The 19,538-nt window shown below is 38.3% G+C and overlaps 1 protein-coding gene across 1 annotated transcript in view; it reads right to left on the reverse strand.

The window, feature by feature from the left end:
* CITED1 (Cbp/p300 interacting transactivator with Glu/Asp rich carboxy-terminal domain 1) overlaps nucleotides 1-19,538 on the reverse strand; it is a 151,846-nt gene that overhangs the window by 78,945 nt on the left and 53,363 nt on the right. The gene's annotated exons all lie outside the window — the stretch shown is intronic.

The raw sequence follows: 19,538 nt of genomic DNA on the forward strand, positions 1-19,538 counted from the left end.
CCAAGACGCATGGGTAAACAGTAAGGTAAGTCTGCCTACTTGTACTACTGCTGCCTGCCAAGGGAAAACATGGCACTTACCCTGCACCACAGAGAGTCTGTCAACTATATGGTGGCAAAGCAAAACCTGGAGATGTACTTCCTTTTTATAATAAAAAATAATGGAAACATTTTGAGGTTTTGGCAGTATCTTTATCCTAAAATCACAAAGTATACTAAAACTTGTCAAAGTAACATGGGAAAAGGCAGAAAAAACAACCAAAAATGCCATCAAAGAAAATGACGACAATAAGAAAACTAACAATACTTTTTCGATGCAGCTGAGAATACTGAGGGGAAAATTTCTACCTTGGAAATCTTTCATCAACAAAAGGAAGAACAAATCAGAAACTGGAAGAGCAACATGATCTGGGAATGGAGAACTCAATGGAGCACCCCAAATACCCTCCTCTCATACCAAATACCCCCAAACAAGAACCTGGGTACTGTGATCACCTTGAATACACAGGATGATTGAGGCCCAAAGGAAATCCTACTCTCCCAGGTTCACAAATCTCAAGAGAAATTCCAACAGTTACCCGTAAAACCTGCTGTCCACTTAAAAAGGAGAAACAGTGGACACCATGCACTGTGGAGTTTAGTCAACTGGAAGGCCCTGGAACAAGACCTCAGAGCAAATGTTCAGCTTTTTCCTCAAAACAATGAGGAACCAAAAATTGGCCAATGGCTTTTTCAAATAGCTTTTCCCCTTTCAAGTTCCCCACAAGCCCAAGGGGAGCTCGTTTGATCATTCCTAGAATCGGTCTCTTGATTTCCACCAAAACAAGGGCCCAGGCTAATCCAAAATAGGTATGCTTGAAGGTGTGCTGCATAATGTGATTTGGGCAACAAATATGAATGGCACAAAAGCCTAATATTGCTCACCTTAACTCATGGGGAGCCACCAGCTAGAAAGGGCAGCAATCATCTACATGTTACTAACTGCTCAACCTGTGCCATGGAAGGGTATCTGTAAAAATGAAAAATGAAATTCAGTTTATTTTCTGCTGCATTCTGAGTGTCTTGGTTTCCACCAAACCAGAGACCTCGACAGCCCACTCATGGGTCTGCCCTAAAGTCTGAGCATCTTCCTCTTATCAAGCATTCTGAGACAAACAAGGGTCCAAACAGTCAGCTTCTCAATGAGCCACACTGCCAGCAGCCTATGGAAAGTTGTAACTATGGAATGTCTCATTAACCAATGGTGACTGGAGCACATCCTGTTTTTCACGTTTATTTCTTGAAAATGATTGACAGAAAGAAAGACCAGACGGTTAGGGAAGGGAACTTCTTTTGTCCAGCCAAAGTCATGCTCAAGCTCTGGGTCTTCATCCAAACAGGAACCCACACTAAGTCCAAATGGGGAAGTGCTAGGACCAGAAACTCTAATGACAGAGAAGGCCGGGCATGATGCTACTCGCTAATAGCTCTAGGGTCTTGGGCAGCAGATGCCACGGAAGGAGCCTTAACAGCAAAATGCCTCATCAGAGTGATCAAGTGGCTAAAAAGCTTTTTTACTTACAAGGATTTTTAAATATACATATGTACACACACCTATACTTATACATACATACATATATGAAGAAATATAATAAGTAAATGTATTTTTTTGCCACAGCATTTCTTCTAAAGATCCCATAAAACTATTAAGGATTTTCAATTGGGAGAGAAAAAAGGGCAGTTCATTGTTGATCCAGAGTTATTCTTTAGACCAGTCTAAACCACATGATTTAGCCTCAAGTATAAGATATCTTCATCTTCTTGACTATTCTGAATAACTAGAACCCAAACCTTCTAGTTTTGGGGCATACTCCCTCACCCCTTACTGGCTTTCTTCCTACCTCTCTGACTGTTCCTTCTTAGTCTCCTTTGCTGGATTTTCATACAGGTTATGCCCACTAACCATAGGTGTCTCATGGGGTCCTATCCTGAGCTCTCTTCACTTTTCCCTCTACAACGGGGTTAGCAAACTATGGCCTGAGGGTCAAATCTAGCCTGAAGCCTGCTTTTGTACCATAGGTGAGCTAGGACTGGCTTTGAGATTTTAAAATATAATTAGATTTAATTTAAAAAAAGTAGAATTCATTCTTAGCTTATGGGCCATGCAAAGCATGTGGTGGCCTAGATTTGGCCAACCCCATGCTTTATACCATTTCAGTTGTTGATCTCCTTGCATTTCATGGATTCAATTGTCATCTCTATGCAAATGACTGAGTTTGCATTGGCCAGCCCTAATCTCCTAATCTTCCATCTCCCTTTTCAGACTGGATGTCTCATAGACTCATTAAACTCAACATTTCCAGACTGAATTCATTATCTTTCAGCTCAAACCCTCTGTTGTCCTGAACTTCCTTATCACTGTTGAAGGTGGAATACCCCTCCTCAGCATTCAGGCTCACAACCTGGTGTCATCCTGGACTCCACTCTCTCTCACCTCCCATATCCACTCAGTGTTCATGTCTTATCGATTTTGCTTTTGTAATACCTCCAGTACATGCTTGCTTCTCTCCTCTGACACGCAGGTCCTCATTACTTCCTCACACCTGGACTACAACAATAACCTGCTGGTTGACTTCCCCATTCCAGTCTCTTGCATCTAGCAAGCCAAGTGATCTTCCTAAAGTGTAGGCCTGAGCATGTCACCCCCTCCCCATATTGCCCACAAGATGAAATATAAAATCCTCTGACATCTAAAGCCCTTCATAACCTGCCCTACTCCCATCTTTCTTGTCCTCTTATACCTTATTTCCCACCCACCCCCAAATGCTCTGATTCACTGACAGAGACCTCCTGGCTGTTCCTAGCTCCAAACTCCAGGCACTTGCACTAGCTATCCTCCATGCCTTAGAATGCTCTAATTTCCATCTCTTGGCTTCCTTCAAGTACCAACAAAAATTCCACCTTCTACATGAAGTCTTCCCTATTCCTCCTTAATTCTAGTGCCTTCCCTTAGTTGACTATTTCCAATTTATCCTATATTTCTATCTTGTTTATACATAGTTGGTTGCATGTTGTCTCTCCCATTAGACAGTGAACTCCTTGAGAGCAGGGACTGTCTTTTACCTTTCTTTGTATCCATAGTGCTTGACACATAGTAGGTGTTTAATTAATGTTTACTGACTGACTGACACCCAAAATTTATAGGAGTTGACCTAGACAGGGTAGCAGTCATACTCATTGCCTTCTGCCTGATTCATTTGTGCCATGGAAGGTCCCATATGTGCAAAATCCTTGATCAAAAGGCTAAAACTGCTGTATACAATTCTTTTCTTGCGCTTAAAAAAATTATAGTTTTCTCAGGCTAGGGGGCAGCAGTTTTACTCCAAAACTCCCCATAAAGAGTTACTCTGTCCGTCCAGAGTTACTCACAGCCAATGGTAAGCAACAATCAATGGGTTGGCCAAATGAGTTTTCTTACTTTGACTTCCCAGACTGCTCTGAATGACTGGCACCCAGGCTGAAGCATATTTATCTACAAATTACAAGTGTCCAAGCAGAAAGAGTAGCAGCAAAGCAGCAATCCATGTGTGTAAAAGCACTCATCATATGACTGCAGTAGCTGTATAGCTTTCTCAAAAGCATAAGAAAATTCTTCTTTTTCTTTCGAGGGGAGGGGCAGGAGTTCTGACTTCAAGGTCCCACAATTCTATTAAAGAGTTTCAACTGGGATAGAAGGGAGGACAGGTCATTTGTCCATCCAGAGTTATGTTCAGTCTCTTGGTAATGAACAAAATGGGGGTCCACAATAGTCTTAAGTAGGTTAACTACCCATTAGGCACCTTGATCTAATTCACCATTCTGATTTTCTAAAGACCATGACAGGGTAGCTGGCATCCATAGTGTCTTCTGCCCACTTTACTTGTGCCGTGGAAAGTCCCATATGTGTAAAAACCCCAATCAAACCACTGAAGCTGTTGCATAGCTTTTTTGTCTTGAAAATATTTCTTTAAATCTCTCTCTCTCTCTCTCTCTCTCTCTGGGTCTCTCTCTTTGCAAGGGCTTTTCCTTCTGTAACCTGTGGCTCAAATCTCATTTGCAAAAAAACTCCTTATTGGTAGAAATTGATGACTCAATGTCCTTGGTTGTATGAGGTGTAGAATTAGCAAGAGCTTGAGAGAGAAGAGAGATACTGGTGTTCTGACTTCTAGCTTTTGGTGGGGAGTTGAGCCCATTAAGGAATGGTGATTAGGAATGCAGCTTGAACCTAACAATATTTGTTGTTGTTTAGTCATTTAGTCATTTCTGACTCCTTGTGACCCCATGGACCATAGCATGCCAATACTGTCTATGAGGATTTCTTGGCAAAGATGCTATTTCCTTATCCATCGAATTAAGGCAAAGACAGGTTAAATGACTTGCCCAGGGTCACATAGCTAGTAAATGTCTGAAGCCATATTTGAACTCAGGTCTTCTTGACTACAGGCCCAGCACTCTATCCACTGAGCCATCTAGGTGCCCCTAACAATATTTAAAGAGATGTATAGATATAATTCTTTGGGGCAGCTAGGTGGTGATAGAGCTCCAGCTTGGAATCAGTAAAACATGAGTTCAAATACAACCTCAGACACTTACTAGCTGTGTGACCCTGGGAAAATCACTTAACCCTGTTTGCCTCAGTTTCCTCATCTGTAAAATGTGCTGGAGAAGGAAATGGCAAACCTCTCTAGTATCTCTGCCAAGAAAGCTCCAAATGGTGTCATGAAGGGTCAGACTTGACTGAAAATCAATTGAAGAAACAAAAAAATAAATATCATTCTAGCCTGTTACCCTTTCTCTGAGAATAGATTAGTTAGCCTCTGGCTCCAACATCCTATTCACCCTCCTGGTGGGTGGAGAAGACTAGGGATACTGAGTTCTGTCTCCTTGTAAGCCACATCCAGACAGAACCATGTGGCAACATATAACCCACATGGGCAACAAAGGCCACACTTCAAAAACCCCACAGCCCTAGAAAGGCTTTTCACTTGGGCTAAAGAATGACAGCTCAAGATATTCTCAGTTTCTGGATAAGCAACAAAAGGGGCGTGTATGATCGTCCCAAATAGGTTTGCCTTAAGGAAGGGGCACCTTGATCTAATTTCCAGCTATGGTTGCATGGAAACCATGGTGAGACATACTCTTCCAGAACTCCTGGGTGTCCCCCACTGCTTACTTCACTTGTTCCTGTGTGTAAAATCCTCAAGTAAACGCCTGAAGCTGCTGCATGTCTTTTCTTGCACAGGGCTATTCTTTTACAAAACACGGCTAGACCTCGGCGGAGGGCAATGTTTGCAAAATCTTTCCTCTAAACCCAAACTTCCCTACAAACCCCCTTACCGATTTTCAGGTGATAGATGATAGATGGAAGAGGAGTTCATTTGTCCATCCAGAGTTATTCTCCATTTCTGGCTAAGTAACAGAACATGCACATCATATTCCCAAGGGGTTGCCCCTAAGGATAAGGCACCTTGATCTTCTTCATTACACTGAATGACTAGAACCTTAGAGCAAATGTACTCATCCATAGCTCATGGGTTTCCCATCAATCAGGATATTAAGTCCTGCTACCTGAAGGTGCTGCATATTTCAGTATTTTGAATGAAGTATTTAAAAATTATATCTTTTTCCATTTTACAAAAGCCTTTTCGGGGGTAGCTAGGTGGCGCAGTGGATAAAGCACTAGCCTTGGATTCAGGAGGACCTGAGTTCAAATCCGACCTCAGACACTTGACACTTACTAGCTGTGTGACCCTGGGCAAGTCACTTAACCCTCATTGCCCTGGGTGGGGGGGAGCCTTTTCTCCAAATTTTTCCATGCATCCCATTAAATCTCAAAGTGGTCAAGTTAGTCTGTAGTCTTCAGAGATTTGGGGCTGAAATTGAAAAAGCTAATCCTAATGATTACCAATTGATTGACTGACACCCCAAATGCCCAGATAGGGTAGCATTAATACCTAAGAGGAAGGGAAGTACTCCTTCTTCTTATAATGCCACTGATTCAGAGACTCAAGAGCTCCAACTTCTAGGAGCCCCCTTTTCAATGTTTTATTGAACAAATGAATTAATGGGATGGGCTCACTTGGATTTTTTTGTTTTGTTTTGTTTTGTTTTTTAGTGAGGCAATTGGGGTTAAGTGACTTGCCCAGGGTCACACAGCTAGTAAGTGTTAAGTTTCTGAGGCCGGATTTGAACTCAGGTACTCCTGACTCCAGGGCCAGTGCTCTATCCACTGCGCCACCTAGCTGCCCCTCACTTGGATTTTTAAAAAAAAATAATAAACATTTTAATTTATAGTTTGGAGTTCCAAATTTTATCCCTCCCTCTCTCCCTCCCTTCCCTTAGGCGGTAAGCAAAGAAATATGGGTTATACATGTACAATTATGTAAAACATTATCATATTAGTAATTTTGTACAAGAAAACTTGAATAAAAAAAATGAAAGAGTGAAAAATGGCCGGCTTCAGTCTGTGTTCCATCAATATCAGTTCTTTCTTTGGAGGTGGGCAGTATGTTTCAGCCATAGTCCTTTGGGATTGTCTTTGATCATTATATTACTGAGAATAGTTAAGTCCTTCACAGTTCTTCATCAAATAATGTTGCTGTCTCTGTGCACAATGTTCTCTTGGTTCTGCTCACTTCACTAGACATCAGTTCATACATCACTTGAGGTTTTAAATAAACAAACTTTCCTTTTTAATAAGTAAATATGTTTATTTATTTTTTCAATGAACAAATCTTATTTTGAGTCAACTGGAATCCTCAATCTTTTGGCTACCTGGACCACATGGATACCTCAGCATGCCCCCAACACCACTGAACAAAAATTTTTTAAATGTCCAAACAAACCTACGCAAACTAAAAATCAATTATTATAAGCCTACTTGGGTCAGAAAAAAACACCTTCCAGTGCTGACCATGCCTAAAAATATGTTTCTCTTTGAATTTTAACTTAATCACCTTTGAGGCTGCAGACCTAAGTGGGGAGGTTAGTCTTCAATCTGCTAGGCTTTGGGTTTGCAAAAACAACTAAAGAAGGAAGGAAGGAAGGAAGGAAGGAAGGAAGGAAGGAAGGAAGGAAAGGAGGAAGGGAGGAAGGAAGGAAGGGAGGGAAGGAAACCTTTATTAAGCATTTACTTTTTCCCAGCACTTTACAAATCTTACCTCATTTGGTCCTCACAACAAGCCTAGGAGGTAGGTGCTATAATTATTCCTGTTTTCCAGTTGCGGAAACTAGAAGAGAAGTTAAATGACTTGCCCAGGGTTACATAGCTAGTAAGTGTCTGAGGCCAGATTTTTTTTTTTTTGCGGGGCAATGGGGGTTAAGTGACTTGCCCAGGGTCACACAGCTAGTACCTGTCAAGTGTCTGAGGCCGGATTTGAACTCAGGTACTCCTGAATCCAGGGCCAGTGCTTTATCCACTGCGCCACCTAGCCGCCCCTGAGGCCAGATTTTGATCTTCCTGATTCTAGGCCCAGTTATCTGTCCACTGTACCACCTAGCTGTGTTTCAGAGGGGACAGGTACCCTTTATTATACCTATTATCATTCCAAGAGGTATCCTTTTGCTACAGAGTCAGGTACTCAAGACTTCCAACACCCAGGGGGCAGTCCCTATTGCCCTTTTTCAATCTTTTATTTGAACAAATAAACAAGTGGTTTATTTTTGGCTTTAAATCAACAAAAGATTTATTTCAATAAATCAATGAATCTATTAATTTTTTTAACAAACAAATCTATTCATTTTGAGACAGAAATATATTTCTCTCTCTTTTTTTTGGCCGCCTATTTCAAATCAGTGCCTCCCAGCACCCTACCTCCATTGAACAAAATTCTCAAAAATGTGCAGAAAAAACCCTCACCAAACTAAAACCTAAAACTCATCAACTTGCCTAAGCAAGAAAAACACTATCCCATGATGTTGTTATTGAGTTGTGTCCAACTCTTCATGACCCCATTTGGGGTTTTCTTGGCAAAGATAAAAGAGTAGTTTACCACTTCCTTCTCTGGTTCATTTTACACATAAGGAAACTGAGGCAAACAGGGTGAAGTGACTTGCCCAGGGTCACACAGCTAGTAAGTGTCTGAAGCCAGATTTGAACTCATGAAGTTCAGTCTTTCCTGACTCCAAGTCCAGCATTCGATCCATTACAGTGTCACCTATCTGCCAGATGGCCATGCCTACAAGAGCCATGCCAAAAAGGAACAGTATGCTACTTCTGTTTATTCTCGTTCAAAGATTTTTCAAAGGGTTGAAAAGTATTCAGAAGAATTTCAAAGTAATAGTCTCCCCAAAAATCAAGGTCCAGAAAGGGGGTTACTTTTTTTTTTTTAATTTTTAGTGAGGCAATTGGGGTTAAGTGACTTGCCCAGGGTCACACAGCTAGTAAGTGTTAAGTGTCTGAGGCCGGATTTGAACTCAGGTACTCCTGACTCCAGGGCCGGTGCTCTATCCACTGTGCCACCTAGCTGCCCCAAGGGGGTTACTTTTAAAGAACTAATCCCAGAAGTATTTGTTGAATCACTGCCAGCAACCACTCTGCTGCATAAATGAAGTTTACTTACTCTGCAATGAGATTTAAAAAGCATTAGTCTCCCATTAATCCCAAGATTCCCCATTTCTCAGATGACATGTCATCTCAACTGATCTTTGATTATAGGAGGAGGATCTTGAAAACACAGCAGCACCTCTCTGAATGGTATTTTTTACAGTAATTCTTCATCGTCTGATACTCTTGAAGACATTGATGACCTTAATTCTCTTGAGGAAGGTTAAAAAAAATCAACCCCTCCTAAAGTTGATAGAATAACACAGTCCTCTAGAAGAAATCAATTGGTTAAAATAAGAACGACAAAGAAAGGAAATGGAATAGAAAGAAGGTAGGAGGAAGCAAAGAGCTCAAGTGGAATGGCATCGAAAGAGCTACAAAGGAAGGAAAGGAAAAGGAATGGAAAGAAGCTATAGCAAAGTAAGATTATTTCTAAATCCTCTTCCTGAGATCCCTGAGAGTCCTTCTATGCTAACACCCAACCTACAAAGGATGCCATTTCTGTAGTGTTCAGATGATTACACCTCTACACATACAACTGAATAGGCAAAAACTTTGGACCAAAATAAGCAGTCGGAAGACCTAAAAGTCTTGAGCTAGGTAGTATAGGAATACCTGAATTCTAATCCTGTCTCAGACACTCTTTAGCTGGATGACACTGAGCAAATCATTTAAACTCTTGGGATCTCAGTTTCTTTATCTATAAAATTACTATAATAATAGCACCTAATTCCCACAGTTGTTGTGAGGATCACATGAACTCAGGAAGGAAGGAAATAAGAATTTATTAATTGCCTACTATTGTGCCAGGAACCATACCAAGAGCTTGACAAATATTGCCTTATTTGAGACAACATTGATTTAATACATGTAAAGCACTTTGCACACCTTAAAGTGCTATTAAAATGCTGTTGTTACTTTTATTCTTTTAAATATTTTCCCCAGAACCCAGAAACCTTACATATGCCTCAAGTTTATGATGAGAACAACAGATCTGGCAGTTCAGACATAGATAATGATTATTATATAGTATATATATACTATATAGTATAACATAATTTATTATGCTATAATATAATTATACTATAATACTATAGTATAATACCATACTATATATTATACTATAATATAATCTATTACACTATTACCCTTGGTAATATTTTTTGACCAGGATTCAAACATAAGTACTATAGCCATTTATGAAAAATGGCCATATTCAAAATACAAGCAAGTTGGAAAATGAAGACCATATGAAGAAAAGAACTAAGAACAAAGATGTCTGTCAAATTTCTTCTGCATCGTCTTACCAACAAAAGAACATCTATCCCCAAATAATCCAAATCCAATTTTAGTCTGTGACTATTCCAAATGGGGAAAGTGTTTCTGAATCTAAATGGTTTGACAATAGATAGCAAGTAGAAGATCCAAGTACCATATGTGAAAACTAAAAAGATGTCTTGAGAGCTTCTGGAGGAAGACTGAAGATCAGTCATTTAGTAATTGCCTCCAAGAGGGAAGTGAGTAGTCTGTGAGATGCTGAAACAAATGAGGATGTGGAAGAAACCTAAAGTTACTATCCTGAGTTAAAATGAAAAAAATGAAAAGAAAACACTTGTATCATAAAGCTCTTTTAAGAAACAGAAGAAGCTTTATTTATTGTCCAGAGGGTCAGGGGGATGCATTTTGAAGAAATCAGTTGCTTTCTCCTATCTTAACAGCTCAGGGGAAAACTTACATTTAGATAATGCTGAATTATTTTTCAGTTTAACTGAGTCTGTCAAAGAAGGTTTTAAGAGATTAAGTCATGGTGGAACAAAAATAAGATGCAAGACAAGACTGCAAAGAAATTCAGAAAATCAGATACACTCCGGTTTCACTTCTAGGCCTTTTATAGAATCAAAAGGAAGACAAGTAAGTCAACATAAGACTAGAGAATCTGGAAGTATGTGCCACAGACATGGGCCAAGAAAACTTTGACTGGCATCTCTCATAGGGCTTTTTTGCATTTGCTCTTTCAGAACATAAATGCCAGAGGAACCAAATATTATAGAAGAACAAGCCTTTCTCACAGAAATGAGGAAGTCCATCCAAATGTCACTGAAAGAATGGAAGTGTTGGAGAATCCAATATTTCTTTTCATAGAGGAAAGAAGGCAACTATACACTTAAAAGACTTTATTTGCAGTTGATATCATTCAGAGGGTCTCAGTGTTGTACCATTTTTTTTAAAGTCCCAAGGCATGGGGCAGCTAGGTGGCACAGTGGATAAAGCACTGGCCCTGGATTTAGGAGGACCTAATCCAGGAGTTCAAATCCAGCCTCAGACACTTGACACATACTAGCTGTGTGACCCTGGGCAAGTCACTTAACCCTTATTGCCCTGAGAAAAAAAACCCAAACAAAGCACAAAACAAAAACAAAAACAAAAAAAAAACAAAGAAAGTCCCAAGGCACAAGATGGCAGAGTGAGACAGGAAATCGCCTGTACTCTCCCAAATTCACCTGAAGAAAATAACTCCTTAAAAAGTAGAATTGGGGGCAGCTAGGTGGCACAGTGGATAGAGCACTGGCCCTGGAGTCAGGAGTACCTGAGTTCAAATCCAGCCTCAGACACTTAACACTTACTAGCTGTGTGACCCTGGGCAAGTCACTTAACCCCAATTGCCTCACTAAAAAAAAAAAAAAGAAAAAGAAAAAAAAGTAGAATTGTCCAAAGGAGATAAAAAAAGCTCACTGAAGAAAATAATGCCTTAAAAATTAGAATTGGGCAAGTTGAAACTGACTCCATAAGAAATCAAGAATCAATCAAACAAAAGTCAAAAGAATGAAAAAATAGAAGAAATTTGTGAACTCTCAGTGGGAAAACAACTGACCTGGAAAATAGATCTACGAGAGATAATTTAAGAATTATTGGACTACCTGAAAGCCATGATCCACTTTTTTTTCACTTCAAGAAATTTTTTAAGAAAACTGTCCTTATATCCTAGAACCAAAAGGTAAAAAAGACATTGAAAGAATCCACTAATAACCTCCTAAAAGAGATCCCAAAATTTAAACTCCCAGGAATATTATAGTCAAATTCCAGAACTCCTAGGTCAAGGAGAAAATACTGCAAGCAGCCAGAAAGAAACAATTCAAATATTGTGAAGTCACAGTCAGGATTACACAGGATTTCATAGCTTCTACATTAAGGATCAGAGGGTCTTGGAATATGATATTCCAGAAGGCAAAGGATCTAGGATTACAATCAGGAATCACCTACCCAGTAAAATTGAGCATAATCCTTCAGGGAGAAAATGGTCGTTCAATGAAATAGAAGACTTTTAAAAATTCCTGATGAAAAGACCAGAACTAAACAGAATAATTTGAATTTCAAATACAAGACTCAAGAGAAGCATAAAAAAGTAAAAAGGAAATAGAAGACAAGGGATTCAATAAGGTTAAACTATTTGCATTCCTATATAGGAAGATGATACTTGTAACTCTTAAGAACTGTATCACGGGGCAGCTAGGTGGCGCAGTGGATAGAGCACTGGCCCTGGATTCAGAAGTACCTGAGTTCAAATCCAGCCTCAGACACTTGACACTTACTAGCTGTGTGACCCTGGGCAAGTCACTTAACCCTCATTGCCCTGCCCAAAAAAAAAAAAAAAAAAGTATGGGCAGCTAGATGGCGCAGTGGATAGAGCACCGGCCCTGGATTCAGGGGTACCTGAGTTCAAATCCGGCCTCAGACACTTAACACTTACCAGCTGTGTGACCCTGGGCAAGTCACTTAACCCCAATTGCCTCACTTAAAAAAAAAAAAAAAAGAACTGTATCACTGCATCACCATTAGAAGAGATATATACATAGACAGAGGATGTGGGTATAAGGTGACTTTAATGAGATGATATCCAAAAAATAATAATTAAGGGGTGAGAAAGGATTAAGGTGGGTGGATCATTGTTGGTGGATCTGTGAGCTGATCCAACCATTTTGGAAAGAGACCTGGAATTATGCCCAAAGAGTTATTAAATTCTCTATACCTTTTGGCCCCGCAATACCACTCTTAGGTCTGTTTCCCAAGTTGATTAGAGGAAAAGGAAAAGAACCTACATGTTCTAAAATATTTATAACAGTTCTCTTTGTGGTGGAAAAGAACTAAAAATTGCAGGGATGCCTTCCAAGTGGGGAATGGCTACACAAATGTTGGTATATGGTCATGATGGAATATTACTCTAAGAAATGACAAGCTCAATGATTTTAGAAAAGCATGGAGAGACCTCCATGAAATAATGAAAAGTGAAATGAACAAAACCAAGAGAACATTTATATAGTAACAGCAGTATTGTTTTAAGAACAAATTTGAGCAACCAAGTCAATCTGACTATTATAAATACCCAAATTTACCACAAAAATCTTATAAAGGAAGATGCTGTTTGAATCCAGACAAAAACCTGACATATAAATTTATATATGTGTGTGTGTGTGTGTATGTATACACAAAATTGTATCTAATGGTAGCCATCTTGAAGTTTGGGGGGAAGGGGAAAAAACTTACAGGATAACTGTTGTATATTTGAAAAGAATAGCAACTTGTACATAACAGATTTGCAATTTCAGGTACAATTCTCTGTTTTTCTATCCTACTTTGTTATGGAAATGCTTGTTTAATTTCTTAAGTTCAGAATAAAATAAATATTTTTTTTTAAAAAAGAAAATCAGGGAATTGGATCTAAAAAGGGGGAAAAAGAAAAAAGAAAAAGTGGAGGGACAGAAGGGAGGTCAGATTCTGGGAGGCAGTAGTCAGAAGCAAAATACTGTTAAGGACAGAAAAGGTAAAAGGAGAAAAAGAAGGATAAACAGGAGGAAAAATAGGATGGAGGGAAATACACAGTTAGTAATCTTAACTGTGAATGTGAACAAGATGCACTCACCCATAAAACAGAAGTGGGTAGTAGAGTGTATTAAAAACCAGAATCCTACAATATGTTGTTTACAAGAAACTTGAAGCAAAGAATTACAAACAGAGTAAAGGTAAGGGGCTGGAGCTCAGCTAAAGTAAAAACAAAACAAAGCAGGGGTAGCAATCCTGATTTCAGACAAAGCAAAAGCAAAAATAGATCTAATTAAAGGAAGAAAACTACATCTTGCTAAAAGGTACCATAGACAACGAAGTAATATTAATACTAAACATGTGCGCCAAGTAGTATAGCATCTAAATTCTTAAAGGAGAAGTTGTTAGAGGAGAAAATAGAAAGTAAACTATACTAGTGAGGGACCTCAACTTTCCTCTCTGAGAACTAGATAAATCTAGCCATAAAGTAAACAAGAAAGAAATTAAGGAGGTGAATAGAATTTTAGAAAAGTTAGATATGATAGACCTCTGGAGACAAATGAAGAGGGAAAGAAAAGAACATACCTTTTTCTCAGTGGTTGATGGCACATACATAAAAACTGACTGTGTATAAGGACATAAAAACCTCACAAGCAAATGTAGAAAAGCAGAAATATTAAACGTTTCCTTTTCAGATCACAAAGCAATATAACAATTACATTCAATAAAGGACAGTGTAAAGATAGATTAAAAATTAATTGAGGGGGGGCAGCTAGGTGGCGCAGTGGATAGAGCACCGGCCTTGGAGTCAGGAGTACCTGAGTTCAAATCCGGCCTCAGATACTTGACACTTACTAGCTGTGTGACCCTGGGCAAGTCACTTAACCCCAACTGCCTCACTTAAAAAAAAAAAATTAATTGAGGGGCAGCTAGGTGGTGCAGCAGATAAAGCACTGGTCCTGGATTAAGGAGGATCTGAGTTCAAAGCCAGCCTCAGAAACTTGACACTTACTAGCTGTGTGACCCCGGGCAAGTCACTTAACCCTCATTGCCCCACACACAAAAAAAAATTAATTGAAAACTAAATAATCTAATCCTAAAGAATGAGTGGGTCAAAGAGCAAATCATTGAAACAACCAATAATTTCATTAAAGAGAATGACAACAACGAGACAACATATCAAATTTATGGGATCCAACCAAAGCAATACTTAGGGGAAAAATTGTAGACCTAGGAAAAAATCCTAACAAAATTCATCTGGAAGAACATGAGGTCAAGAATATCAAAGGAATTGATGGAAATGTCTAGTAGTACCAGATCTCAAACTATATTATAAAGCAGTAATCCTCAAAACTATCAGTGGATCAGTGAACTAAATTAGGTACACAAGACACAGTAGTAAATCACCATAGTAATCTAGTGTTTGATAAACCCAAAGACCCCAGCTTCTTGGACAAGAACTCATTATTTGACAAAAACTTCTGGGAAACCTGGAAAACCTAATGGCAGAAACTAGATATAAACCAACATTTTACATCATATACCAAGATAAGGTCAAAATAAGTACATGATATCATAAGCAAACTAGGAGAGCAAGGAATAGTTCATCGATCAGATCTAAAGAGAAGGGAAGAATTAATGACCAGACAAGAGATAGAGAGCATTATGTGATATAAAATGTAGAATTTTGATTATATTAATTTTTTTTGCACAAACAAAATCAATGTAACCAAGATTAGAAGGAAAACAAAGCCATAAGACAATTTTTACAGCAAGTGTCTTTGATAAAGGCCTCATTTCTCAAATATATAGAGAACTGAGTCAATTGTCTAAAAGTACAAGTCATTTCCCAATTGACAAATGGTCAAAGGATATGAACAAGCAGTTTTCAGATGAAGAAATCAACGCTATCTATAGTCATATGAAAAAATGCTCTAAATCACTATTGATTAGGGAAATGCAAATTAAAACAACTCTGAGGTACACACCTGTCAAATTGGCTAATATGACAGAAAAGGAAAATGATATATGTTGAAGGGGATGTGGGAAAATTGGGACACTAATGCACTGTTGGTAGAGTTGTAAACTGATCCAACCATTCTGGAGAACAATTTGGAACTATGCCCAAAGGCTATAAAACTAGCCTTTTGATCCAGCAATACCACTACTAACTAGGTTTGTATCTCAACGTGATTTTTTTAAAAAGACAGGGGTGGGGGAAGGACCTATCTGTACAAAAATATTTCAAGCAGCTTTTTTGTGTTGGTAAAGAATTGGAAATTATGGGGATGCTTATCAATTGGGGAATGGCTGAACAAGTTGTGGTATATGAATGTAATGAGATGATGAGCAGGTGAATTTCAGAAAAACCTATAAAGATTTAAATGAACTGATGCATAGTGAAGTGAGCAGAACCAGGACAACATTGAACACATTAACAGCAACACTGTAGGAGGATCAACTATGAATAACTTAGGTATTCTCAGCAATACAATGATCCAAGACAATTCCAAAGGATTCATCATGAAAAATGCCACATCCAGAAAGAATAGAATCTGAATGCATCAGATCAAAGCACACTATTTTCACTTTATTTTTTCATGTTTTTTTCTATTTCCTCTTTCACAACATGACCAATATGGAAATATGTTTTACATGATTGCTTGTTTACCATCTAAAGGTAAGGGAGAGAAGGAGAAAATTCAGAACTCAAAATTTTAAAAAAATGAATGTTAAAATTTGCCTTTACTTGTAATTGAAAAAATACTATTAAGAAAAAAGGTCCCAAGGCACTTAATCAGTTAAAATATGTGGCTCTTCATAATTAACATTTTAAAGGAAAATAATCCATCAGGTTTTTTTCCTCCTCTTAAAAGTAAAAGATACTTTGGTGAGACTATTAGTAAGAGAGTGACAACTATAGCCCATTAATATTTACAAGTCTCCACTTTTATACCATCTGAGTATAGCTACCTCACACTACCACAGAAATTCAGTGTTACTTATGGGAAGGCTACTTTCGATATCTAAAATGAATTCATTAGATAATTGAGAAAATTAATCACCACTGATATGCACTATATAGAATTAGAAAAGGCTTTAAGTAAATTGGGGGCAAATGAGCTTAAGGCTATAAAAAAGAGCAGGAAGGGCTGTAGTTTGCTTTAAAAATACTGCAAGAAAAACAATTTCAAGATTAGTATGGGGCAGCTAGGTGGTGCTGCAGTGGATAAAGCACTGGCCCTGGATTCAGGAGGACCTGAGTTCAAATCTGTCCTCAGACACTTGACCCTGGGCAAGTTACTTAACCCCAATTGCCTCACCCCCCCCAAAAAAAGATGAATATAAAATGGATACTTCATAAAATTTTGTCTAAGAATTAAGGAGTGATTTTTTTAAACAATAAACTGGTTTGACAGGTACAGACCCAACTTCTTAGGATGCATGTATTTTTGTTGCTGTTCGGTTGTTTTCAGTCATGTTCGACTCTTTATGACCCCATTTAGGGTTTTCTTGGCTAAGATACTGGAGTGGTTTGCCATTTCCTTCTATAGCTCATTTTATAGATGAGGAAACTAAGGCACACAAGGTGAAGTGATTTGAGGCTAGATTTAAACTGAGGTCTTCCTGACTCCAGGCCATGGTATTCTATGCACTGAGCCAACTAGCTACCCTTAATAAGCCTGGAGATTGGTCATTAGTCCCTTGCCCCACCTGTTTCCTAGGACCCTGCCCCTCATTCCATATTGGGCAACTCTTAAAATGCCCTCATTTTGACGGTCTCAATTATCCCACTGCCCTTTCACAATGGGTGACAAGGGCAGTCTCCTATTGGTTTTTTGTCTTAAATGTTATATAAATTTGAGCCTTATAGGACATTGGTCTTTTTACTGGAGTGTCCAAAGCTACCCTACCATGTGCTGCCCATGGGCTGAGGGCAATGGAAGCCATGCACCTATCTTGTCCCCCACTGGCAATCCTACTATTGTGAATAGCAACACAATTTTGATTGTCATCTCTGTGTGGCAATGTTGCTCTTCATCTGAACCACTCCCTCCCTCTTTGCACTGCAGTTAATAAAAGGTAAAACTCCACTTTACTTGCAGATCTCATTTGTTTAATATTTTTTCCTACCTCTAGTGAAAATTGAACATGAAAAAATATTAAAATTTAATCTGAAATACAAAGTATCTTAAATAAAATTTCCAATGACTTATTTTACAAAAACAAATGTACCATTAAAGATCCTTTTAAATGAACTAAACTAGAAGGCACTGTTTACTTTCAGCTAAGCTATCTGTACCTCCTGAAATGAATAGATCATTGACCAGAGATGCAATGCTTGATAATTCTTGGCAATAAAATCACCCAGATGAGTTATAGCTAACTCAGGAGTTAATAGAAGAAACTCTTCTTAACATGGAGTAACACTAAAACATTTAAACTGAAATAAAAAATCTAGAAACAATCTTAATTGATTGGGCCCAAGAGAAGTAGGCTGCCAGTACTTGGATGGCAGTAGGACAAAGTTTACCCTTATTCTTCCTTTCATGCCATAGTATTTCCACCATTGAGCTTCAGCTAGCTAACATTAGAGATTGGGTTTTCTTAGTTAAGCTTTAGTCTCATATTAGTAATTACCTGAATGAGCATAAGCAGTCTAGAGGACTAAAAACAATTCTTTGTGTATCTTGAACTTAGAAACCCATGGAAATCATTGTATCATTAAACTGTTTTCTTTGAAGTCCTATGACTCATTCTGTCACAATAGCAGAAACTTGTTAACAAATATAATTTTTCATCAATAACACAACAAGCTCCAGCTGGGTTGTTTTCTTAGCACAAGCACATCTGGAACTTCTTAGCGACTAAAGAGATTTGGGGTTAACACTCCATATGATCCCAACTCCAACCAAAGGGTAGCTTATTTTAAAAATTGGGGGATTTTTGCAATATAAAATATGGGCTTTTTATTGTTTATGCTTGATAAGGTTAGCAAGTCAACTGTACTTCCAAAGTGACTCTATTTCTTTTTTTAATAAAAGTATTTTATTATTTTCTAGTTACATGTAGAGATAGTTTTCAACATTTGTTTTTATAAGATTTTTAGTTCCAAATCTTTCTCCCTCCCTCCCCTCTCCCCAAGACAGCAAGCAATCTGATATAGGTTATATATGGACAATAACATTAAACGTATTTCTGCATTAGCCATGCTGTGAAAGAAGAATCAGAACAAAAGGGAAAAACCTCAAAAAAGAAAAACAAAAAAAGTAGAAATAGTATGGTTCGATCTGCATCCAGATTCAACAGTTCTTTTTTTCTGGTTTTGGAGAGCATTTTCTATCATGAGTCCTTTGGAACTATCTTGGACCATTGTATTGCTGAGAAGAGTCAAGTCTATCACAGTTGATCATCACACAATGTTGTTGATACTGTGTACAATGTTCTCCTGGTTCTGCTCATCTCACTCAGCATCAGTTCATGTAAGTCTTTCCAAGTTTCTCTGAAATCCACCTGCTCATCGTTTCTCACAGCACAATAGTATTCCATTACATTCATATACCACAACTTGTTCAGCCATTCCCCAATTGATGGGCATCCCCTCAATTTCCAGTTCTTTGCCACCACAAAAAGAGCAGCTATAAATATTTTTGTACATGTGGACCCTTTTCCCTTTTTCATGATCTCTTTGGGAAAAAGACCTAATAGTGATATTGCTGGGTCAATGCCCTTTGGGCATAATTCCAAATTGCTCTTCAGAATGGTTGGATCAATTAAAAACTCCACCAACAATGCATTAGTGTTCCCAACTTTTCCACAGCTTCTCCAATATTCATTATTTTCTTTTTTGTCATATTAGCCAATCTGATAGGTGTCAGGTGGTACCTCGGAGTTGTTTTAATTTGCATTTCTCTAATCAAGAGGATTTAGAGCATTTTTTCATATGGCTATAATAGATAGCTATGATTTCTTTATCAGAAAACTGCCTGTTTATATCCTTTGGCCATTTCTCAATTGGGGAGTTATTGGATTCTTATAAATTTGATTTAGTTCCCTATATATTTTAGAAATGAGGCCTTTATCAGCTTTCTGCTTCCCTTCTAATTTTGGATGCATTGTTTCTATTTGTAGAAAAACATTTTAATTTAATGTAATCA

The sequence above is a fragment of the Dromiciops gliroides genome, chromosome X (assembly GCF_019393635.1).
Source record: "Dromiciops gliroides isolate mDroGli1 chromosome X, mDroGli1.pri, whole genome shotgun sequence".
In the NCBI taxonomy this organism is placed as follows: Eukaryota; Metazoa; Chordata; class Mammalia; order Microbiotheria; family Microbiotheriidae; genus Dromiciops; species Dromiciops gliroides.